This window comes from Miscanthus floridulus, chromosome 17 (genome assembly GCF_019320115.1).
Source record: "Miscanthus floridulus cultivar M001 chromosome 17, ASM1932011v1, whole genome shotgun sequence".
Taxonomy (NCBI): Eukaryota; Viridiplantae; Streptophyta; class Magnoliopsida; order Poales; family Poaceae; genus Miscanthus; species Miscanthus floridulus.
This window is the reverse complement of record NC_089596.1, coordinates 51,116,171-51,140,182: the sequence shown is the minus strand read 5'-3', so window position 1 is coordinate 51,140,182 and position 24,012 is coordinate 51,116,171. Positions and strand designations below refer to the sequence as shown.

At 46.9% G+C, this 24,012-nt stretch overlaps 1 pseudogene; it reads right to left on the bottom strand.

Moving 5' to 3' along the window:
* The window catches only part of LOC136515624 (uncharacterized), a 112,869-nt pseudogene that overhangs the window by 65,098 nt on the left and 23,759 nt on the right, over window positions 1-24,012 (bottom strand).

Genomic DNA, 24,012 nt, shown 5'->3' with positions numbered 1-24,012 from the left:
TCACCTAGGAGTACCATCGGTTGCGTCCAAAACGATTTCTGACCCTATGGTACATTTGGTTGAAACCGTACACCTATCTTGCACCGATGCTAGTACGATCTCCAAACGGACCAAAACAAGATTCCACACGACCCACATCACCTAGGAGTTCCATCGAGTGCGTCCAAAATGATTTCTAAGCCTATGGTACGTTCGGCACCAATCGTGCACCCATCTCGCATCAAGATTAGCACTATCTCCAAACGCCAGAAATGAGCTTCCACTTGAGCCTCTTCACCTAGGAGTACCATCGGTTGCGTCCAAAACGATTTTTGACCCTATGGTACATTTGGTTGAAACCGTACATCTATCTTGCACTGATGCTAGTACCATCTCCAAACGGACCAAAACAAGATTCCACACGACCCACATCACCTAGGAGTTCCATCGAGTGCGTCCAAAATGATTTCTGAGCCTATGGTACGTTCGGCGCCAACCGTGCACCCATCTCACGTCAAGATTAGCACTATATTCAAACGGCTAGAAAGGAGCTTCCACATGACCCAGTCACCTAGGAGTTCCATCGGGTGCGTCCAAAATGATTTCTGAGCCTATGGTACGTTCAGCGCAAACCGTGCACCCATCTTGCGTCAATATTACCACTATCTCCAAACGGACCGAAATGAGGTTTCAGTTGAGCCTTGTCACCTAGCAGTACCATCGGGTGTGTCCAAAACGATTCCTAGGCCTATGGTACGGTTAGCGCAAATTGTGCACCTGTCTTGCACTGACACTAACACTGTCTCCAAATGGACAGAAACATGATTCGACATGACCCACGTAACCTTGGAGTACCATCGGGAGCTTCCAAAACGATTTCTGACCCTATGGTACATTTGGTTCAAACCATGCACCTATCTTGCACCGACGCTACCACGGTCTCCAAATGGACCAAAACAAGATTCCACATGACCCACGTCACCTAGGAGTTCCATCGGGTGTGTCCAAAATGATTTCCGAGCCTATGGTACGTTCGGCGCAAACCGTGCACCCATCTTGCGTCAATATTACGACTATCTCTGAACGGACTGAAACGATCTTCCACTTGAGCCTCTTCACCTAGGAGTACCATCGGGTGCGTCCAAAATTATTTCTGACCCTATGGTACATTTCGTGCAAACCGTGCACCTATCTTGCACCGATGCTAACACCGTCTCCAAACAGACCACAACAAGATTCCACATGACCCAAGTCACCTAGGAGTTCAATTGAGTGCGTCCAAAATGATTTCCGATCCTATGGAACGTTCGGCGCAAACCGTGCACCCATCTTGCGTCAATATTACCACTATCTCCAAACGGACCGAAACAAGCTTTTAGTTGAGCCTCGTCACCTAGCAGTACCATCGGGTGTGTCCAAAACGATTCCTGAGCCAATGGTACGGTTAGCGCAAACTGTGCACCTATCTTGCACTGACGCTAACACTGTCTCCAAATGGATAGAAACAAGATTCGACATGACCCACGTAACCTAGGGGTACCATCGGGAGCATCCAAATCGATATTTGACCCTATGGTACATTTGGTTCAAACCGTGCACCTATCTTGCACCGACGCTAACACTGTCTCCAAGTGGACCAAAACAAGATTCCACATGACCCACGTCACCTAGGAGTTCCATCGGGTGCGTCCAAAATGATTTCCGAGCCTATGGTACGTTCGGCGCAAACTGTGGACCCATCTTGCATCAATATTACCGCTATCTCCAAACGGACCAAAACGAGCTTTCAGTTGAGCCTCGTCACCTAGCAGTACCATTGGGTGCGTCCAAAACGATTCCTGAGCCTATGGTACGGTTAGCGTAAACCGTGCACCTATCTTGCACCGACAATAACACTGTCTCCAAATGGACCAAAACAAGATTCCGCATGACCCACGTAACCTAGGAGTACCATCGGGAGCTTCCAAAACGATTTGACCCAATGGTACAATTGGTGCAAACTGATATGAACCCGCTAGGGTTTATGGACGATCTTTCGATGAGAGGCGTGAGATCACTCGATTTGGTGGATGGAGATGACGTTCACGGCCCGACTACAGCCTTCTAAGACCGCGCCTTAGCAACCGATACACCACCTCCAAAGGCCATCACAATCTTGTGGAGCGCGACAACCAGCCACTAGGGCTCCCGTCCTGCAAGCAATCGAAGAACTAGCAAGAACAAGGAAACAAGCACTGAATTTGCAAGATGAAATTGAAAGCCTCAAACTGAATCTTATGATGAGTGGGGTTCCGAAGACAAGGAGACGGGCGGCTGGATCAGCACGCGCGCCTACAAGCAAGTAGCAAAGGCTAAACTTGATCTAAACAAAACCCAAGTGTTCCTGGTGGCGGCTAAGGGGTATATGACGTGTGGAGGACGACCACAAGAGAGTTTGGGTCGTGCTCCAACCCTAGGACGCGTCCCTACTGGACTCTAAACGATACAAGCCCATTGGGCTAACTTAAGGTGGCGCAGCACCCTGGACAGAATAGACCTCTCGGTGATTTTTGGACTGTTGACGCCGTTTCTGAGCAGGTATGAGTATGAGGTCAGATCCGTATGAAAGTAGACTTTATTAGCTTTCCAACAAGTCCAGAATCACCCCAATCCGACTCCGTATGTAACCGTGGCGACCGTCGCAAGTTGGAGGTGTGCTGTAGTCAGAATCCAGCCTACGCGAGTCCTTTTCCCTTTCGGTCTTCTCCTTGATTCCTAATCAAAACAAGAGTGCACGTGTCTCCAAGATCTAAACAGGATGGACAAGAGCTCAAGAAGGAACTCACTTGATGATTAAGTGTTCGAGCACGAGCACGGGTAATAGGACCAGCAGGTGTCGGCGTGGACGGCGTGGATGTATGATCGGTGTTGATGTCCTCATCATCCTCCCTTTCTTGAATTTGAGTCGTCCTCGACTCAAGCTCATCTTCCTCACCCAAATAAGGCTTCAAATCTGCAATGTTAAATGTGGGACTAACCCCAAAATCTGCAGGAAGATCAAGCTTATATGCATTCTCATTTATTCGTTGCATCACTTTAAAAGGACCATCCGCTCTAGGCATCAATTTAGATTTTCTTAATTCAGGAAACCTATCCTTTCGCAAATGCAACCAAACCAAATCTCCAGGTTCAAGAATCAATTCCCTTCTACCTTTATCTCCAGCAAATTTGTACTTAGCATTCATGCGCTCTATGTTTTCTTTAGTGGTTTCATGTAGTTTTAGCATCAATTCAGCACGTTGCTTAGCATCAAAATTCAACTTTTCAGAACTTGGCAATGGCATTAAATCAATAGGAGCACATGGTAACAAGCCATAAACAATCTCAAAGGGACACATCTTCGTAGTAGAATGCAGCGAACAATTATAAGCAAACTCAATATGAGGCAAACAATCTTCCCACATCTTAATATTCTTCTTTAAAACAGTCCTTAACATAGTAGACAAAGTTCTATTCACAACTTCAGTTTGACCATCAGTTTGGGGGTGACAAGTGGTGGAAAATAAAAGCTTAGTCCCCAATTTGGCCCATAAAGTTCTCCAAAAATGGCTAAGAAATTTAGCATCACGATCAGAAACAATTGTATTTGGCACACCATGCAAGCGAACAACTTCTCGAAAGAACAAATCAGCAATATTTGTAGCATCATCAGTTTTATGACATGGTATGAAATGTGCCATTTTAGAGAATCGATCCACAACCACAAAAACACTATCTCGCCCTTTCCTAGTCCGTGGCAATCCCAACACAAAATCCATAGAAATATCCTCCCAAGGAGCACTAGGAACAGGAAGAGGCATATACAAACCGTGTGGATTCAACCGGGACTTAGCCTTTTGACATGTTGTGCAGCGAGCAACAAATCTCTCCACGTCTCGTCGCATCTTTGGCCAAAAGAAATGACCAGCAAGAATGTCCTCCGTCTTCTTCGCTCCAAAATGCCCCATCAAGCCACCTCCATGTGCTTCCTGCAGCAACAACAAGCGAACGGAGCTAGCTGGAATGCATAGCTTGTTAGCTCTAAATACAAACCCATCATTGAGGATGAATTTGTTCCACGTTTTCCCATCTTTATAATGCAGCAGCCCTTCTTTAAAATCAGCATCATGAGCATATCGGTCTTTAATTGTTTCTAACCCAAAGATCTTGTAATCAAGTTGATTCAGCAAAGTATATCTCCTAGACAATGCATCTGCAATGATATTATCCTTCCCTTTCTTGTGTTTGATAACATAAGGAAAAGATTCAATAAATTCAACCCATTTTGCATGTCTACGATTCAGTTTTCCTTGACTACGAATATGCTTCAAAGATTCATGATCAGAATGTATAACAAATTCTTTGGGCCACAAATAATGCTGCCATGTTTCTAATGTCCGCACTAGAGCATATAATTCCTTATCATATGTAGAATAATTAAGAATAGGCCCACTCAATTTCTCACTAAAGTATGCAACAGGTTTTCCTTCTTGTAACAAAACACCACCCAATCCAATTCCACTCGCATCACATTCAAGCTCGAAAGTCTTATTAAAATCAGGGAGTTGGAGTAGAGGTGCATGTGTTAACTTATCTTTCAGCACATGGAAGGCGTGCTCTTGTGCTTTGCCCCAAGAAAAGGGACACTCCCTTCTTTGTAAGCTCATTCAATGGTGCAGCAATGGTGCTGAAGTCCTTCACAAAACGGCGATAGAAACCAGCAAGTCCTAGGAAACTCCGCACTTGTGTGACCGTCGTGGGTACAGGCCATCCTTGTATAGCTTCCACCTTAGCTTTATCAACCTCAATTCCCTGTGGAGTGACAACATAGCCAAGAAACGATACTCGATCGGTGCAGAAAGTGCACTTCTCAAGGTTACCAAACAAACATGCATCACGTAGAGCATTGAAAACAGCACGTAAGTGATCAAGGTGTTCATCTATGGATTTGCTATAAATCAGTATATCATCAAAGTAGACGACAACAAATTTCCCAATGCAAGCACGCAAAACCTCGTTCATTAATCTCATGAAAGTACTAGGTGCATTAGTTAACCCAAAAGGCATGACTAACCACTCATATAGACCGAACTTGGTTTTGAAAGCAGTTTTCCATTCATCTCCCAATTTCATACGAATCTGGTGGTACCCACTACGCAAATCAACCTTTGAAAACACAACAGCACCACTCAATTCATCAAGCATATCATCTAATCGTGGAATAGGGTGTCGATATCGAATGGTGATATTATTAATAGCCCTACAATCAACACACATGTGCCATGTTCCATCTTTCTTAGGCACTAAAATCACTGGAACAGCACAAGGACTAAGAGACTCACGCACATAACCTTTGTCTAGTAGTTCTTGCACTTGTCGCTGAATTTCCTTCGTTTCCTCCGGATTGGTCCTGTATGGCGCACGGTTTGGCAAAGATGCTCCAGGGATAAGATCAATTTGGTGCTCAATCCCTCGTATTGGTGGCAGCCCCGCTGGTATCTCAATGGGAAACACATCAGAATACTCCTGCAAAATGTTAGCAACAGCAGGGGGCAAAGAACGTTGCATATCCTCAAATGAAATCAAAGCATCCTTGCATACCAAAGCATAAGCAACAGAGGTGGATGCATTGAACTCATTAATATCAGATTTTGTAGCAAGCATACAACGTCCTTTCAATTTTATCTCATCTTTGTCATCAACAACAGATTTGTCACTCTCGCTCTTTGCTTTTGCAGCCTTAGTAACATCAGATTGCATAATAGCTTCAGGAGACATAGGATGCAACACAATTTTTCGATCATGGTATAGAAACGAATATTGATTTGATCTACCATGATGCATCGAATCTCTATCAAATTGCCATGGTCTACCTAGTAGAATATTGCAAGCTTGCATAGGCACAACATCACATTCAACAATATCTTTGTATGATCCGATGGCAAAATCGATTCGCACCAGTCTCGTTACCTTTGCCTTACCACTGTTGTTCAGCCATTGGATGTAGTAGGGATGGGGGTGTGGTTTGGTGGTGAGGGCGAGCTTCTGTACCATGTCGCTACTTGCCAAGTTGTTGCAGCTACCTCCATCAATGATCATGCGGCACGAACGCTCCTTGATGACACACTTTGTTTGGAATAAAGTGTGTCGCTGATTTTGCTCCGCCTTCTCCATTTGTGCACTAAGCACTCGCTGTACAATCAAGCTCTCATAGTGCTCCGCGTCACCTGCATTAATGTGTTCTTCTATGTGTTCCTCACTACCTGCATAGTCAGCCGCAAGCAATGCAAGTGTATCTTCATCAAAATCACTAGCAGATGAACACTCACCATCATCTTTGACAATCATAACACGCTTGTTTGGGCAGTCACGCATCATATGGCCATATCCCTTGCACCGATGACATTGTATGTTGCTTGTTCTACCTGTCGATGCCACGGATGAAGTACTCGCAGCCGGCTTTTGCGCTGTCTTCGCTACTGAACTTGGTGGGGGCAGCTCGAGTCTTGTCACTAGATGATGGCGTAGGAGTACGTGTAGATGGAGTTGTAGACGTGCGCGGCTGCCATGAACTAGCTTTCCCTGCAGAAACATTAGTCCTTGCGCTAGCATGTCATCCCTGCACTTCCCGTTCAGCTTTACAAGCAAGATGAAACAGTTTGGTTACGTTATTGTATTCTTTGTAAGCGAGGATATCCTGAATTTCCCGATTTAACCCACCTAAAAATCTAGCCATAGCAGGTTCCTCATCCTCCTCTAATTTACAACGCAACATACCCGTTTGTAATTCCTGATAGTATTCTTCTACACTTTTAGAACCTTGTCTCAATTGCTGCAACTTATTTATCATATCACGAGCATAGTAAGATGGAACAAATCTAGCTCTCATGGCTCGTTTCAGCGCATCCCAAGTTTTAGGTATGTTATTAGGATTTTTCTTGCCATATTCAATCCACCAAACAGAAGCAAAATCTGTGAACTCACTAGTAGCAGCCCTAACACGTGTGTTCTTAGGAAATTCATGGCATGCAAACTTTTGATCAACAGCAATCTCCCAAGTAATGTATGCATCAGGGTCATATTTTCCATCAAAAGGAGGTATTTTAAATTTAATCTTACTGAAAGCATCATCATTATTGTGTACCTCGCGTCGGCGGCGGCCACCCATTCCTCTACGGTTGTGACGTAGGCGACGTCGATCACGAGTGTCTCGATCATCATGTTCAGTATCACCTGTGTATTCTTCATCATAACTACCATCCTCTCGATCTTCCTCCTTCTTTTCTTCTTTATGCTGGTCTTTATCATTGTTGTGGAGGTCATCAAAACGCCTCAGCAGAGCAGCAAGGCTTTTGTCCACACTAGCAATGGACTGCTCCAAACCTGCAAGCTTGTTGTTTGCGGCAATCTGCGTAGCCTCCAACTGCCCAAGTTTGTCATTTGTCACCTGCAAGTCATTATCAAGTCCCTCCGTGTGCAACTTCACTTTCCTTTCAAAATGTTGTATGATGCCCTTTGTGCGAGGCGAATGTGGAATTTGGTTATCTTCGTCGGTCCCTAGCATGGTTCAAAGACAAAGACAACAAGAAGACAAGTGAAGAAATAAAAGCCCTACAACTACTAGGATGTAGCTATAGCAAGTCGCTCACTCTCCACCTATTACACAAGTTCTTACCAGTTCTTACCTTGCTCGATAGGAGGGGTCATCTACCAACAAGTCTGCAGCAATGGATGAAGTGTATCGGTGCCGCAGCACGAGACCTGTCAAGCTGTAGAATATGTGGAGCTATAGGTGGGCTGAAACAAGGAACGAACTAGCACCACGTTAGTTACAAAAAGCAAGCTGAATAATCGTTCAACCGGCGGTACTGTGCTGGTCCTAGTCTAGACCGTGCTAGAGACGCGAGCCTGGACACAAAGGAGAGCACAACACACCACCCGAAGTGAATGAAAAATCTCTAAGATCAGCCCCTTTCTCTTCTTTTCTTTTGCTTCTTTCTCTTTTTTTTCTTTTTTTTTTTAATAATTTTTTTTTCAGGGGGCACTCAAAACTGATTATATGAACAAGAACACTCCCAAAGAGTAACTCAGCACACACACACACTCTCTCTCTCTCTCTAGAGTAAGCCACTCGTTTAGATATGAATACTTGCTGCGTGGTTCGTTTGATATTTGTAGCACAGGGTGAACTGATTCCTCGTCCGATTGGAACTTCCAATTCTACTCGGACTTGGCCAACAGAGAGGAACAGCCGATTCCTTGTCCGACTCAAACTTGAAAACCTACTTGGATTCGGCCAACAGAGAGGAATAGCCGATTCCTTGTCCGATTCAAACTTCAAACCCTACTTGGATTCGGCCAACAGAGAGACTTTTAGATAGCGCGTGTTGTGATAGAACGTGACAAGAACTCGAAACTCTAAAGGACTAAAACTAAGACCAGCAACTTGACACAACCGATGCAACCGACGACTCAACAAGCCCTAACTAGGTAGCACTAGCCACGGCCCAAAGGTCTATAGATTGTAGGAAACTAATCTACTATTTTTTTGGCTTTTTTTGGACTGTAGGAAAAATAAAAACAGCGAAGAATTACAAGTCTCTCACCGATAAACCTTGCTCTGATTACCAATTGATATGAACCCGCTAGGGTTTATGGACGATCTTTCGATGAGAGGCGTGAGATCACTCGATTTGGTGGATGGAGATGACGTTCACGGCCCGACTACAGCCTTCCAAGACCGCGCCTTAGCAACCGATACACCACCTCCAAAGGCCGTCACGATCTTGTGGAGCGCGACAACCAGCCACTAGGGCTCCCGTCCTGCAAGCAATCGAAGAACTAGCAAGAACAAGGAAACAAGCACTGAATTTGCAAGATGAAATTGAAAGCCTCAAACTGAATCTTATGATTGAGTGGGGTTCCGAAGACAAGGAGACGGGCGGCTGGATCAGCACGCGCGCCTACAAGCAAGTAGCAAAGGCTAAACTTGATCTAAACAAAACCCAAGTGTTCCTGGTGGCGGCTAAGGGGTATATGACGTGTGGAGGACGACCACAAGAGAGTTTGGGTCGTGCTCCAACCCTAGGATGCATCCCTACTGGACTCTAAACGATACAAGCCCATTGGGCTAACTTAAGGTGGCGCAGCACCCTGGACAGAATAGACCTCTCGGTGATTTTTGGACTGTTGACGCCGTTTCTGAGCAGGTATGAGTATGAGGTCAGATCCATATGAAAGTAGACTTTATTAGCTTTCCAACAAGTCCAGAATCACCCCAATCCGACTCCGTATGTAACCGTGGCGACCGTCGCAAGTTGGAGGTGTGCTGTAGTCCGAATCCAGCCTACGCGAGTCCTTTTCCCTTTTGGTCTTCTCCTTGATTCCTAATCAAAACAAGAGTGCACGTGTCTCCAAGATCTAAACAGGATGGACAAGAGCTCAAGAAGGAACTCACTTGATGATTAAGTGTTCGAGCACGAGCACGGGTAATAGGACCAGCAGGTGTCGGCGTGGACGGCGTGGATGTATGATCGGTGTTGATGTCCTCATCACAAACCACGCACCTATCTTGCACCGACACTGACACCGTCTCTAAACGGACTAAAACAAGATTCCTGCAGACCCACATCACCTAGGAGTTCCATCGAGTGCGTCCAAAATGATTTTCTGAGCCTATGGTACGTTCGGTGCCAACCGTGCACCCATCTCGTGTCAAGATTAGCACTATCTCCAAATGCTAGAAATGAGCTTCCACTTGAGCCGCTTCACCTAGGAGTACCATCAGTTGCGTCCAAAACGATTTCTGACCCTATGGTACATTTGGTTGAAACCGTACACCTATCTTGCACTGATGCTAGTACCATCTCCAAACGGACCAAAACAAGATTCCACACGACCCACATCACCTAGGAGTTCCATCGAGTGCGTCCAAAATGATTTCTGAAACTATGGTACGTTCGGCGCCAGCCCAAAATGATTTCTGAAACTATGGTACGTTCGGCGCCAGCCGTGCACCCATCTCGCGTCAAGATTAGCACTATATTCAAACAGCTAGAAAGGAGCTTCCACATGACCCACGTCACCTAGGAGTTCCATCGGGTGCGTCCAAAATGATTTCCGAGCATATGGTACGTTCGGCGCAAAACCATGCACCCATCTTACATCAGTATTACCACTATCTCCAAACGGAACGAAATGAGCTTTCAGTTGAGCCTCGTCACCTAGCAGTACCATCGGGTGTGTCCAAAACGATTCCTGGGCCTATGGTACGGTTAGCGCAAATTGTGCACCTATCTTGCACTGACACTAACACTGTCTCCAAATGGACAGAAACAAGATTCGACATGACCCACGTAAACTAGGGGTACCATCGGGAGCATCCAAATCGATTTTGACCCTACGGTACATTTGGTTCAAACCATGCACCTATCTTGCACCGACGCTAACACCGTCTCCAAACGGCCCAAAACGACATTCGACATGACCCACATAACCTAGGAGTATCATCAGGAGCGTCATGATTAGCACTATCTCCAAACGACCAGAAATGAGCTTCCACTTGAGCCTCTTCACCTAGGAGTACCATCGGTTGCGTCCAAAACGATTTCTGACCCTATGATACATTTGGTTGAAACCGTACACCTATATTGCACCGATGCTTGTACCATCTCCAAACGGACCAAAACAAGATTCCACAAGACCCACATCACCTAGGAGTTCCATCGAGTGCGTCCAAAATGATTTCTGAGCCTATGGTACGTTCGGTGCCAACCGTGCACCCATCTCACGTCACAACTAGCATTATCTCCAAACGACCAGAAATGAGCTTTGACTTGAGCCTCTTCACCTAGGAGTACCATCGGGTGCATCCAAAACGATTTCTGACCCTATGGTACTTTTGGTGCAAACCGTGAACCTATCTTGCGCTGACACTAACACCATCTCTAAACGCACCAAAACAAGATTTCCACCTGATCCACGTCACCTAGGAGTTCCATCGGGTGTGTCCAAAATGATTTTCGAGCCTATGGAACATTCAGCGCAAACCGTGCACCCACCCTGCGTCAATATTACCACTATCCTCCAAACCAAACCAAACGAGCTTTTAGTTGAGCCTCATCACCTAGTAGTACCATCGGGTGCGTCCAAAATGATTCCGGAGCCTATGGTACATTTGGGGCAAACCGTGCACCTATCTTGCACCGAGGCTAACACCGTCTCCAAATGGACCAAAACAAGATTCCACATGACCCACGTAACCTAGGAGTACCATCGGGAGCTTCCAAAATGATTTGACCCAAAGGTACAATTGGTGCAAACCGTGCACCTATCTTGCACCGACACTGACACCGTCTCAAAACAGACTAAAACAAGATTCCTCCAGACCCACGTCAACTAGTCCCCTCGAGTGCGTCCAAAATGATTTCTGAGCCTATGGTACGTTCTCACCTAGGAGTTCCATCGAGTGCGTCCAAAATGATTTCTGAGCCTATGGTACGTTCGGTGCCAACCGTGCACCAATTCTTGCACTGACGCTAACACTGTCTCAAATGGATATTAACAAGATTCGACATGACCCACATAAACCTTGGAGTACCATCGGGAGCCTCCAAAACGATTTTTGACCCCTATGGTACATTTGGTTCAAAACCACGCACCTATCTTGCACCAACACTACCACGGTCTCCAAACGGACCAACACAAGATTCCACATGACCCACATCACCTAGGAGTTCCATCGGGTGCGTCCAAATGATTTTCGAGCCTATGGTATGTTCGGCGAAACCGTGCACCATCTTGTGTCAATTTACCACTATCTCTAAACGGTCTGAAATGATCTTCCACTTGAGCCTCTTCACCTAGGAGTACCATCGGGGTGCGTCCAAACTGATTTTTGACCCTATGGTACATTTGGTTGCAAACCGTGCACCTATCTTGCACGACGCTAACACCGTCTCCAAACAGACCAAAACAAGATTCCACACGACCCACGTCACCTAGGAGTTCGATCGAGTGCGTCCAAATGATTTCCGATCATATGAACGTTCGGCGGCAAAACCGTGCACCCATCTTGCGTCAATATTACCACTATCTCCAAACGGACCGAAACAAGCTTTTAGTTGAGCCTCGTCACCTAGCAGTACCATCGAGTGTGTCTAAAATGATTCCTGAGCGAATGGAACGGTTAGCGCAAACTGTGCACCTATCTTGCACTAACGCTAACACTGTCTCCAAATGGACAAAAACAAGATTCGACATGACCCACGTAACCTAGGGGTACCATCGGGAGCATCCAAATCAATTTTTGACCCTATGGAACATTTGGTTCAAACCGTGCACCTATCTTGCACCGACGCTAACACCGTCTCCAAACGGACCAAAACAAGATTCCACATGACCCACGTCACCTAGGAGTACCATCATTTGCCTCCAAAATGATTTCTGACCCTATGGTACATTTGGTGCAAACCGTGCACCTATCTTGCACCGATGCTAACACTGTCTGCAAATGGACTGAAACAAGATTTGACATGACCCACGTAACCTAGGAGTATCATCATGAGCGTCCAAAATGATTTCTGACCCTATGGTACAATTGGTGCAAACTGTGCACCTATCTTGCACAGATGGTAGTACCATCTTCGAACGGACCAAACAAGATTCCACACGACCCACGTCACCTAGGAGTTCCTACCGAGTGCGTCCAAAATGATTTCCGAGCCTATGGTACGTTCGGCGCTAACCGTGCACCCATCTCGCGTCATGATTAGCACTATCTCCAAACGACCAGAAATGAGCTTCCACTTGAGCCTCTTCACCTAGGAGTACCATCGGGTGCGTCCAAAACGATTTCTAACCCTATGGTACTTTTGGTGCAAACCGTGAACCTTTCTTGCACTGACACTAACACCGTCACTAAACGCAGCCAAAACAAGATTCCACCTGACCCACGTCACCTAGGTAGTTCCATCGGGTGTGTCCAAAATGATTTCCGAGCCTATGGAACATTCAGCGCAAACCGTGCACCCACCTTGCTGTCAATATTACCACTATCTCCAAACCAAACGAAACGAGCTTTTAGTTGAGCATCATCACCTAGTAGTACCATCGGGTGCGTCCAAAATGATTCCGGAAGCCTATGGTACATTTGGGGCAAACCGTGCACCTATCTTGCACCGAGGCTAACACCGTCTCCAAATGGACCAAAACAAGATTCCACATGACCCACGTAACCTAGGAGTACCATCGGGAGCTTCCAAAATGATTTGACCCAATGGTACAATTGGTGCAAACCGTGCACCTATCTTGCACCGACACTGACACCGTCTCAAAACAGACTAAAACAAGATTCCTCCAGACCCACGTCAACTAGTCCCCTCGAGTGCGTCCAAAATGATTTCTGAGCCTATGGTACGTTCGGCGCCAACCGTGCACCCATCTCGCGTCAAGATTAGCACTATCTCCAAACGGCCAGAAATGAGCTTCCACTTGAGCCCTCTTCACCTAGGAGTACCATCGGTTGCGTCCAAAACGATTTCTGACCCTATGGTACATTTGGTTGAAACCGTACACCTATCTTGCACCGATGCTAGTACCATCTCCAAACGGACCAAAACAAGATTCCACACGACCCACATCACCTAGGAGTTCCATCGACTGCGTCCAAAATGATTTCTGAGCCTATGGTACGTTCGGCGCCAACCGTGCACCCATCTCGCATCAAGATTAGCACAATCTCCAAATGCCAAAAATGAGCTTCCACTTGAGCCTCTTCACCTAGGAGTACCATCGGTTGCGTCCAAAATGATTTCTGACCCTATGGTACATTTGGTTGAAACCGTACACCTATCTTGCACTAATGCTAGTACCATCTCCAAACGGACCAAAACAAGATTCCACACGACCCACATCACCTAGGAGTTGCATCGAGTGCGTCCAAAATGATTTATGAGCCTATGGTACGTTCGGCGCCAACCGTGCACCCATCTCGCGTCAAGATTAGCACTATATTCAAACGGCTAGAAAGGAGCTTCCACATGACCCACGTCACCTAGGAGTTCCATCGGGTGCGTCCAAAATGATTTCCGAGCCTATGGTACAATCGGCGCAAACCGTGCACCCATCTTGCGTCAATATTACCACTATCTCCAAACGGACCGAAATGAGCTTTCAGTTGAGCCTCGTCACCTAGTAGTACCATCGGGTGTGTCCAAAATGATTCCTGGGCCTATGGTATGGTTAGCGCAAATTGTGCACCAATCTTGCACTGACGCTAACACTGTCTCCAAATGGATAATAACAAGTTTCGACATGACCCACATAACCTTGGAGTACCATCGGGAGCTTCCAAAACGATTTTTGACCCTATGGTACATTTGGTTCAAACCGTGCACCTATCTTGCACCAACACTACCACGGTCTCCAAACGGACCAACACAAGATTCCACATGACCCACGTCACCTAGGAGTTCCATCGGGTGCGTCCAAAATGATTTTTCGAGCCTATGGTATGTTCGGCGCAAACCGTGCACCATCTTGCGTCAATATTACCACTATCTCTAAACGGACTGAAACTGATCTTCCACTTGAGCCTCTTCACCTAGGAGTACCATCGGGTGCGTCCAAAATGATTTTTGACCCTATGGTACATTTGGTGCAAACCGTGCACCTATCTTGCACCGACGCTAACACCGTCTCCAAACGGACCAAAACAAGATTCCACATGACCCACGTCACCTAGGAGTTCGATCGAGTGCGTCCAAAATGATTTCCGATCATATGAACGTTCGGCGCAAACCGTGCACCCATCTTGCGTCAATATTACCACTATCTCCAAACGGACCGAAACAAGCTTTCAGTTGAGCCTCGTCACCTAGCAGTACCATCGGGTGTGTCTAAAACAATTCCTGAGCGAATGGAACGGTTAGCGCAAACTGTGCACCTATCTTGCACTAACGCTAACACTATCACCAAATGGACAAAAACAAGATTTGACATGACCCACGTAACCTAGGGGTACCATCGGGAGCATCCAAATCGATTTTTGACCCTATGGAACATTTGGTTCAAACCATGCACCTATCTTGCACCGACGCTAACACCGTCTCCAAACGGACCAAAACAAGATTCCACATGACCCACGTCACCTAGGAGTACCATCGTTTGCCTCCAAAACGATTTCTGACCCTATGGTACATTTGATGCAAACCGTGCACCTATCTTGCACCGATGCTAACACTGTCTGCAAATGGACTGAAACAAGATTCGACATGACCCACGTAACCTAGGAGTATCATCGTGAGCGTCCAAAATGATTTCTGACCCTATGGTACAATTGGTGCAAACTGTGCACCTATCTTGCACAGATGGTAGTCCCATCTTCGAACGGACCAAAACAAGATTCCACACGACCCACGTCACCTAGGAGTTCTACCGAGTGCGTCCAAAATGATTTCCGAGCCTATGGTACGTTCGGCGCTAACCGTGCACCCATCTCGCGTCATGATTAGCACTATCTCCAAACGACCAGAAATGAGCTTCCACTTGAGCCTCTTCACCTAGGAGTACCATCGGGTGCGTCCAAAACGATTTCTGACCCTATGGTACTTTTGGTGCAAACCGTGAACCTTTCTTGCACTGACACTAACACCGTCACTAAACGCAGCAAAACAAGATTCCACCTGACCCACGTCACCTAGGTGTTCCATCGGGTGTGTCCAAAATGATTTCTGAGCCTATGGAACATTCGGCGCAAACCGTGCACCCACCTTGTGTCAATATTACCACTATCTCCAAACCAAACGAAACGAGCTTTTAGTTGAGCATCATCACCTAGTAGTACCATCGGGTGTGTCCAAAATGATTCCTAAGCCTATGGTACGTTTGGCGCAAACCGTGCACCTATCTTGCACCGACGCTAACACCGTCTCCAAACGGACCAAAACAAGATTCCACATGACCCACGTAACCTAGGAGTACCATCAGGAGCTTCCAAAACGATTTGACCCAATGGTACAATTGGTGCAAACCAGCGCACCTATCTTGCACCGACACTGACACCGTCTCAAAACGGACTAAAACAAGATTCCTCTAGACCCACGTCACCTAGGAGTTCCATCGAGTGCATCCAAAATGATTTCTGAGCCTATGGTACATTCGGCGCCAACCGTGCACCCATCTCGCGTCAAGATTAGCACTATCTCCAAACGGCCAGAAATGAGCTTCCACTTGAGCCTCTTCACCTAGGAGTACCATCGGTTGCGTCCAAAACGATTTCTGACCCTATGGTACATTTGGTTGAAACCGTACACCTATCTTGCACCGATGCTAGTACGATCTCCAAACGGACCAAAACAAGATTCCACACGACCCACATCACCTAGGAGTTCCATCGAGTGCGTCCAAAATGATTTCTAAGCCTATGGTACGTTCGGCACCAATCGTGCACCCATCTCGCGTCAAGATTAGCACTATCTCCAAACGCCAGAAATGAGCTTCCACTTGAGCCTCTTCACCTAGGAGTACCATCGGTTGCGTCCAAAACGATTTCTGACCCTATGGTACATTTGGTTGAAACCGTACATCTATCTTGCACTGATGCTAGTACCATCTCCAAACGGACCAAAACAAGATTCCACACGACCCACATCACCTAGGAGTTCCATCGAGTGCGTCCAAAATGATTTCTGAGCCTATGGTACGTTCGGCGCCAACCGTGCACCCATCTCGCGTCAAGATTAGCACTATATTCAAACGGCTAGAAAGGAGCTTCCACATGACCCACGTCACCTAGGAGTTCCATCGGGTGCGTCCAAAATGATTTCCGAGCCTATGGTACAATCGGCGCAAACCGTGCACCCATCTTGCGTCAATATTACCACTATCTCCAAACGGACCGAAATGAGCTTTCAGTTGAGCCTCATCACCTAGTAGTACCATCGGGTGTGTCCAAAACAATTCCTGGGCCTATGGTACGGTTAGCGCAAATTGTGCACCAATCTTGCACTGACGCTAACACTGTCTCCAAATGGATATTAACAAGATTCGACATGACCCACATAACCTAGGAGTACCATCGGGAGCCTCCAAAACGATTTTTGACCCTATGGTACATTTGGTTCAAACCGTGCACCTATCTTGCACCAACACTACCACGGTCTCCAAACGGACCAACACAAGATTCCACATGACCCACATCACCTAGGAGTTCCATCGGGTGCGTCCAAAATGATTTTCGAGCCTATGGTATGTTCGGCGCAAACCGTGCACCATCTTGTGTCAATATTACCACTATCTCTAAACGGTCTGAAATGATCTTCCACTTGAGCCTCTTCACCTAGGAGTACCATCGGGTGCGTCCAAAATGATTTTTGACCCTATGGTACATTTGGTGCAAACCGTGCACCTATCTTGCACCGACGCTAACACCGTCTCCAAACGGACCAAAACAAGATTCCACACGACCCACGTCACCTAGGAGTTCGATCGAGTGCGTCCAAAATGATTTCCGATCATATGAACGTTCGGCGCAAACCGTGCACCCATCTTGCGTCAATATTACCACTATCTCCAAACGGACCGAAACAAGCTTTTAGTTGAGCCTCGTCACCTAGCAGTACCATCGGGTGTGTCTAAAACGATTCCTGAGCGAATGGAACGGTTAGCGCAAACTGTGCACCTATCTTGCACTAACGCTAACACTGTCTCCAAATGGACAAAAACAAGATTCGACATGACCCACGTAACCTAGGGGTACCATTGGGAGCATCCAAATCAATTTTTGACCCTATGGAACATTTGGTTCAAACCGTGCACCTATCTTGCACCGACGCTAACACCGTCTCCAAACGGACCAAAACAAGATTCCACATGACCCACATCACCTAGGAGTACCATCATTTGCCTCCAAAATGATTTCTGACCCTATGGTACATTTGGTGCAAACCGTGCACCTATCTTGCACCGATGCTAACACTGTCTACAAATGGACTGAAACAAGATTCGACATGACCCACGTAACCTAGGAGTATCATCGTGAGCGTCCAAAATGATTTCTGACCCTATGGTACAATTGGTGCAAACTGTGCACCTATCTTGCACAGATGGTAGTCCCATCTTCGAACGGACCGAAACAAGATTCCACACGACCCACGTCACCTAGGAGTTCTACCGAGTGCGTCCAAAATGATTTCCGAGCCTATGGTACGTTCGGCGCTAACCGTGCACCCATCTCGCGTCATGATTAGCACTATCTCCAAACGACCAGAAATGAGCTTCCACTTGAGCCTCTTCACCTAGGAGTACCATCGGGTGCGTCCAAAACAATTTCTGACCCTATGGTACTTTTGGTGCAAACCGTGAACCTTTCTTGCACTGACACTAACACCGTCACTAAACGCAGCAAAACAAGATTCCACCTGACCCACGTCACCTAGGTGTTCCATCAGGTGTGTCCAAAATGATTTCTGAGCCTATGGAACGTTCGGCGCAAACCGTGCACCCACCTTGTGTCAATATTACCACTATCTCCAAACCAAACGAAACGAGCTTTTAGTTGAGCATCATCACCTAGTAGTACCATCGGGTGTGTCCAAAATGATTCCTAAGCCTATGGTACGTTTGGCGCAAACCGTGCACCTATCTTGCACCGACGCTAACACCGTCTCCAAACGGACCAAAACAAGATTCCACATGACCCACGTAACCTAGGGGTACCATCGGGAGCATCCAAATCAATTTTTGACCCTATGGAACATTTGGTTCAAACCGTGCACCTATCTTGCACCGACGCTAACACCGTCTCCAAACGGACCAAAACAAGATTCCACATGACCCACGTCACCTAGGAGTACCATCATTTGCCTCCAAAATGATTTCTGACCCTATGGTACATTTGGTGCAAACCGTGCACCTATCTTGCACCGATGCTAACACTGTCTGCAAATGGACTGAAACAAGATTCGACATGACCCACGTAACCTAGGAGTATCATCGTGAGCGTCCAAAATGATTTCTGACCCTATGGTACAATTGGTGCAAACTGTGCACCTATCTTGCACAGATGGTAGTCCCATCTTCGAACGGACCAAAACAAGATTCCACACGACCCACGTCACCTAGGAGTTCTACCGAGTGCGTCCAAAATGATTTCCGAGCCTATGGTACGTTCGGCGCTAACCGTGCACCCATCTCGCGTCATGATTAGCACTATCTCCAAACGACCAGAAATGAGCTTCCACTTGAGCCTCTTCACCTAGGAGTACCATCGGGTGCGTCCAAAACGATTTCTGACCCTATGGTACTTTTGGTGCAAACCGTGGACCTTTCTTGCACTGACACTAACACCGTCACTAAACGCAGCAAAACAAGATTCCACCTGACCCACGTCACCTAGGTGTTCCATCGGGTGTGTCCAAAATGATTTCCGAGCCTATGGAACATTCGGCGCAAACCGTGCACCCACCTTGTGTCAATATTACCACTATCTCCAAACCAAACAAAACGAGCTTTTAGTTGAGCATCATCACCTAGTAGTACCATCGGGTGTGTCCAAAATGATTCCTAAGCCTATGGTACGTTTGGCGCAAACCGTGCACCTATCTTGCACCGATGCTAACACCGTCTCCAAACGGACCAAAACAAGATTCCACATGACTCACGTAACCTAGGAGTACCATCAGGAGCTTCCAAAACGATTTGACCCAATGGTACAATTGGTGCAAACCACGCACCTATCTTGCACCGACACTGACACCGTCTCAAAACGGACCAAAACAAGATTCCTCTAGACCCACGTCACCTAGGAGTTCCATCGAGTGCATCCAAAATGATTTCTGAGCCTATGGTACATTTGGTTGAAACCGTACACCTATCTTGCACCGATGCTAGTACGATCTCCAAACGGACCAAAACAAGATTCCACACGACCCACATCACCTAGGAGTTCCATCGAGTGCGTCCAAAATGATTTCTAAGCCTATGGTACATTCGGCACCAATCGTGCACCCATCTCGCGTCAAGATTAGCACTATCTCCAAACGCCAGAAATGAGCTTCCATTTGAGCCTCTTCACCTAGGAGTACCATCGGTTGCGTCCAAAACGATTTCTGACCCTATGGTACATTTGGTTGAAACCGTACATCTATCTTGCACTGATGCTAGTACCATCTCCAAACGGACCAAAACAAGATTCCACACGACCCACATCACCTAGGAGTTCCATCGAGTGCGTCCAAAATGATTTCTGAGCCTATGGTACGTTCGGCGCCAACCGTGCACCCATCTCGCGTCAAGATTAGCACTATATTCAAACGGCTAGAAAGGAGCTTCCACATGACCCATGTCACCTAGGAGTTCCATCAGGTGCGTCCAAAATGATTTCCGAGCCTATGGTACAATCGGCGCAAACCGTGCACCCATCTTGCGTCAATATTACCACTATCTCCAAACGGACCGAAATGAGCTTTCAGTTGAGCCTCATCACCTAGTTGTACCATCGGGTGTGTCCAAAACAATTCCTGGGCCTATGGTACGGTTAGCGCAAATTGTGCACCAATCTTGCACTGACGCTAACACTGTCTCCAAATGGATATTAACAAGATTCGACATGACCCACATAACCTTGGAGTACCATCGGGAGCCTCCAAAACGATTTTTGACCCTATGGTACATTTGGTTCAAACCGTGCACCTATCTTGCACCAACACTACCACGGTCTCCAAACGGACCAACACAAGATTCCACATGACCCACATCACCTAGGAGTTCCATCGGGTGCGTCCAAAATGATTTTCGAGCCAATGGTATGTTCGGCGCAAACCGTGCACCATCTTGTGTCAATATTACCACTATCTCTAAACGGTCTGAAATGATCTTCCACTTGAGCCTCTTCACCTAGGAGTACCATCGGGTGCGTCCAAAATGATTTCTGAGCCTATGGTACGTTCAGCGCAAACCGTGCACCCATCTTGCGTCAATATTACCACTATCTCCAAATGGACCGAAATGAGCTTTCAGTTGAGCCTTGTCACCTAGCAGTACCATCGGGTGTGTCCAAAATGATTCCTAGGCCTATGGTATGGTTAGCGCAAATTCTGCACCTGTCTTGCACTGACACTAACACTGTCTCCAAATGGACAGAAACAAGATTCGACATGACCCACGTAACCTTGGAGTACCATCGGGAGCTTCCAAAACGATTTCTGACCCTATGGTACATTTGGTTCAAACCATGCACCTATCTTGCACCGACGCTACCACGGTCTCCAAATGGCCAAAACAAGATTCCACATGACCCACGTCACCTAGGAGTTCCATCGGGTGTGTCCAAAATGATTTCCGAGCCTATGGTACGTTCGGCGCAAACCGTGCACCCATCTTGCGTCAATATTACGACTATCTCTGAACGGACTGAAACGATCTTCCACTTGAGCCTCTTCACCTAGGAGTACCATCGGGTGCGTCCAAAATTATTTCTGACCCTATGGTACATTTCGTGCAAACCGTGCACCTATCTTGCACCGACGCTAACACCGTCTCCAAACAGACCACAACAAGATTCCACATGACCCAAGTCACCTAGGAGTTCGATTGAGTGCGTCCAAAATGATTTCCGATCCTATGGAACGTTCAGCGCAAACCATGCACCCATCTTGCGTCAATATTACCACTATCTCCAAACGGACCGAAACGAGCTTTTAGTTGAGCCTCGTCACCTAGCAGTACCATCGGGTGTGTCCAAAATGATTCCTGAGCCAATGGTACAGTTAGCGCAAACTGTGCACCTATCTTGCACTGACGCTAACACTGTCTCCAAATGGATAGAAACAAGATTCGACATGACCCACGTAACCTAGGGGTACCATCGGGAGCATCCAAATCGATATTTGACCCTATGGTACATTTGGTTCAAACCGTGCACCTATCTTGCACCGACGCTAACACTGTCTCCAAATGGACCAAAACAAGATTCCACATGACCCACGTCACCTAGGAGTTCCATCGGGTGCGTCCAAAATGATTTCCGAGCCTATGGTACGTTCGGCGCAAACTGTGGACCCATCTTGCATCAATATTACCGCTATCTCCAAACAGACCAAAACGAGCTTTCAGTTAAACCTCGTCACCTAGCAGTACCATTGGGTGCGTCCAAAACGATTCCTGAGCCTATGGTACGGTTAGCGTAAACCGTGCACCTATCTTGCACTGACAATAACACTGTCTCCAAATGGACCAAAACAAGATTCCGCATGACCCACATAACCTAGGAGTACCATCGGGAGTTTCCAAAACGATTTGACCCAATGGTACAATTGGTGCAAACCACGCACCTATCTTGCACCGACACTGACACCGTCTCTAAACGGACTAAAACAAGATTCCTCCAGACCCACATCACCTAGGAGTTCCATCGAGTGCGTCCAAAATGATTTCTGAGCCTATGGTACGTTCGGTGCCAACCGTGCACCCATCTCATGTCAAGATTAGCACTATCTCCAAATGCTAGAAATGAGCTTCCACTTGAGCCGCTTCACCTAGGAGTACCATCAGTTGCGTCCAAAACGATTTCTAACCCTATGGTACATTTGGTTGAAACCGTACACCTATCTTGCACTGATGCTAGTACCAGCTCCAAACGGACCAAAACAAGATTCCACACGACCCACGTCACCTAGTAGTTCCATCGAGTGCGTCCAAAATGATTTCTGAAACTATGGTACGTTCGGCGCCAGCCGTGCACCCATCTCGCGTCAAGATTAGCACTATATTCAAACAGCTAGAAAGGAGCTTCCACATGACCCACGTCACCTAGGAGTTCCATCGGGTGCGTCCAAAATGATTTCCGAGCCTATGGTACGTTCGGCGCAAACCGTGCACCCATCTTACATCAATATTACCACTATCTCCAAACGGAACGAAATGAGCTTTCAGTTGAGCCTCGTCACCTAGCAGTACCATCGGGTGTGTCCAAAACGATTCCTAGGCCTATGGTATGGTTAGCGCAAATTGTGCACCTATCTTGCACTTACACTAACACTGTCTCCAAATGGACAGAAACAAGATTCGACATGACCCACGTAAACTAGGGGTACCATCGGGAGCATCCAAATCGATTTTTGACCCTACGGTACATTTGGTTCAAACCGTGCACCTATCTTGCACCGACGCTAACACCGTCTCCAAACGGCCCAAAACAACATTCGACATGACCCACATAACCTAGGAGTATCATCGGGAGCGTCATGATTAGCACTATCTCCAAACGACCAGAAATGAGCTTCCACTTGAGCCTCTTCACCTAGGAGTACCATCGGTTGCGTCCAAAACGATTTCTGACCCTATGATACATTTGGTTGAAACCGTACACCTATATTGCACCGATGCTTGTACCATCTCCAAACGGACCAAAACAAGATTCCACAAGACCCACATCACCTAGGAGTTCCATCGAGTGCGTCCAAAATGATTTCTGAGCCTATGGTACGTTCGGTGCCAACCGTGCACCCATCTCACGTCACGACTAGCATTATCTCCAAACGACCAGAAATGAGCTTCGACTTGAGCCTCTTCACCTAGGAGTACCATCGGGTGCGTCCAAAACGATTTCTGACCCTATGGTACTTTTGGTGCAAACCGTGAACCTATCTTGCGCTGACACTAACACCATCTCTAAACACACCAAAACAAGATTCCACCTGACGCACGTCACCTAGGAGTTCCATTGAGTGTGTCCAAAATGATTTCCGAGCCTATGGAACATTCAGCGCAAACCGTGCACCCACCCTGCGTCAATATTACCACTATCTCCAAACCAAACGAAACGAGCTTTTAGTTGAGCCTCATCACCTAGTAGTACCATCGGGTGCGTCCAAAATGATTCCGGAACCTATGGTACATTTGGGGCAAACCATGCACCTATCTTGCACCGAGGCTAACACCGTCTCCAAATGGACCAAAACAAGATTCCACATGACCCACGTAACCTAGGAGTACCATCGAGAGCTTCTAAAATGA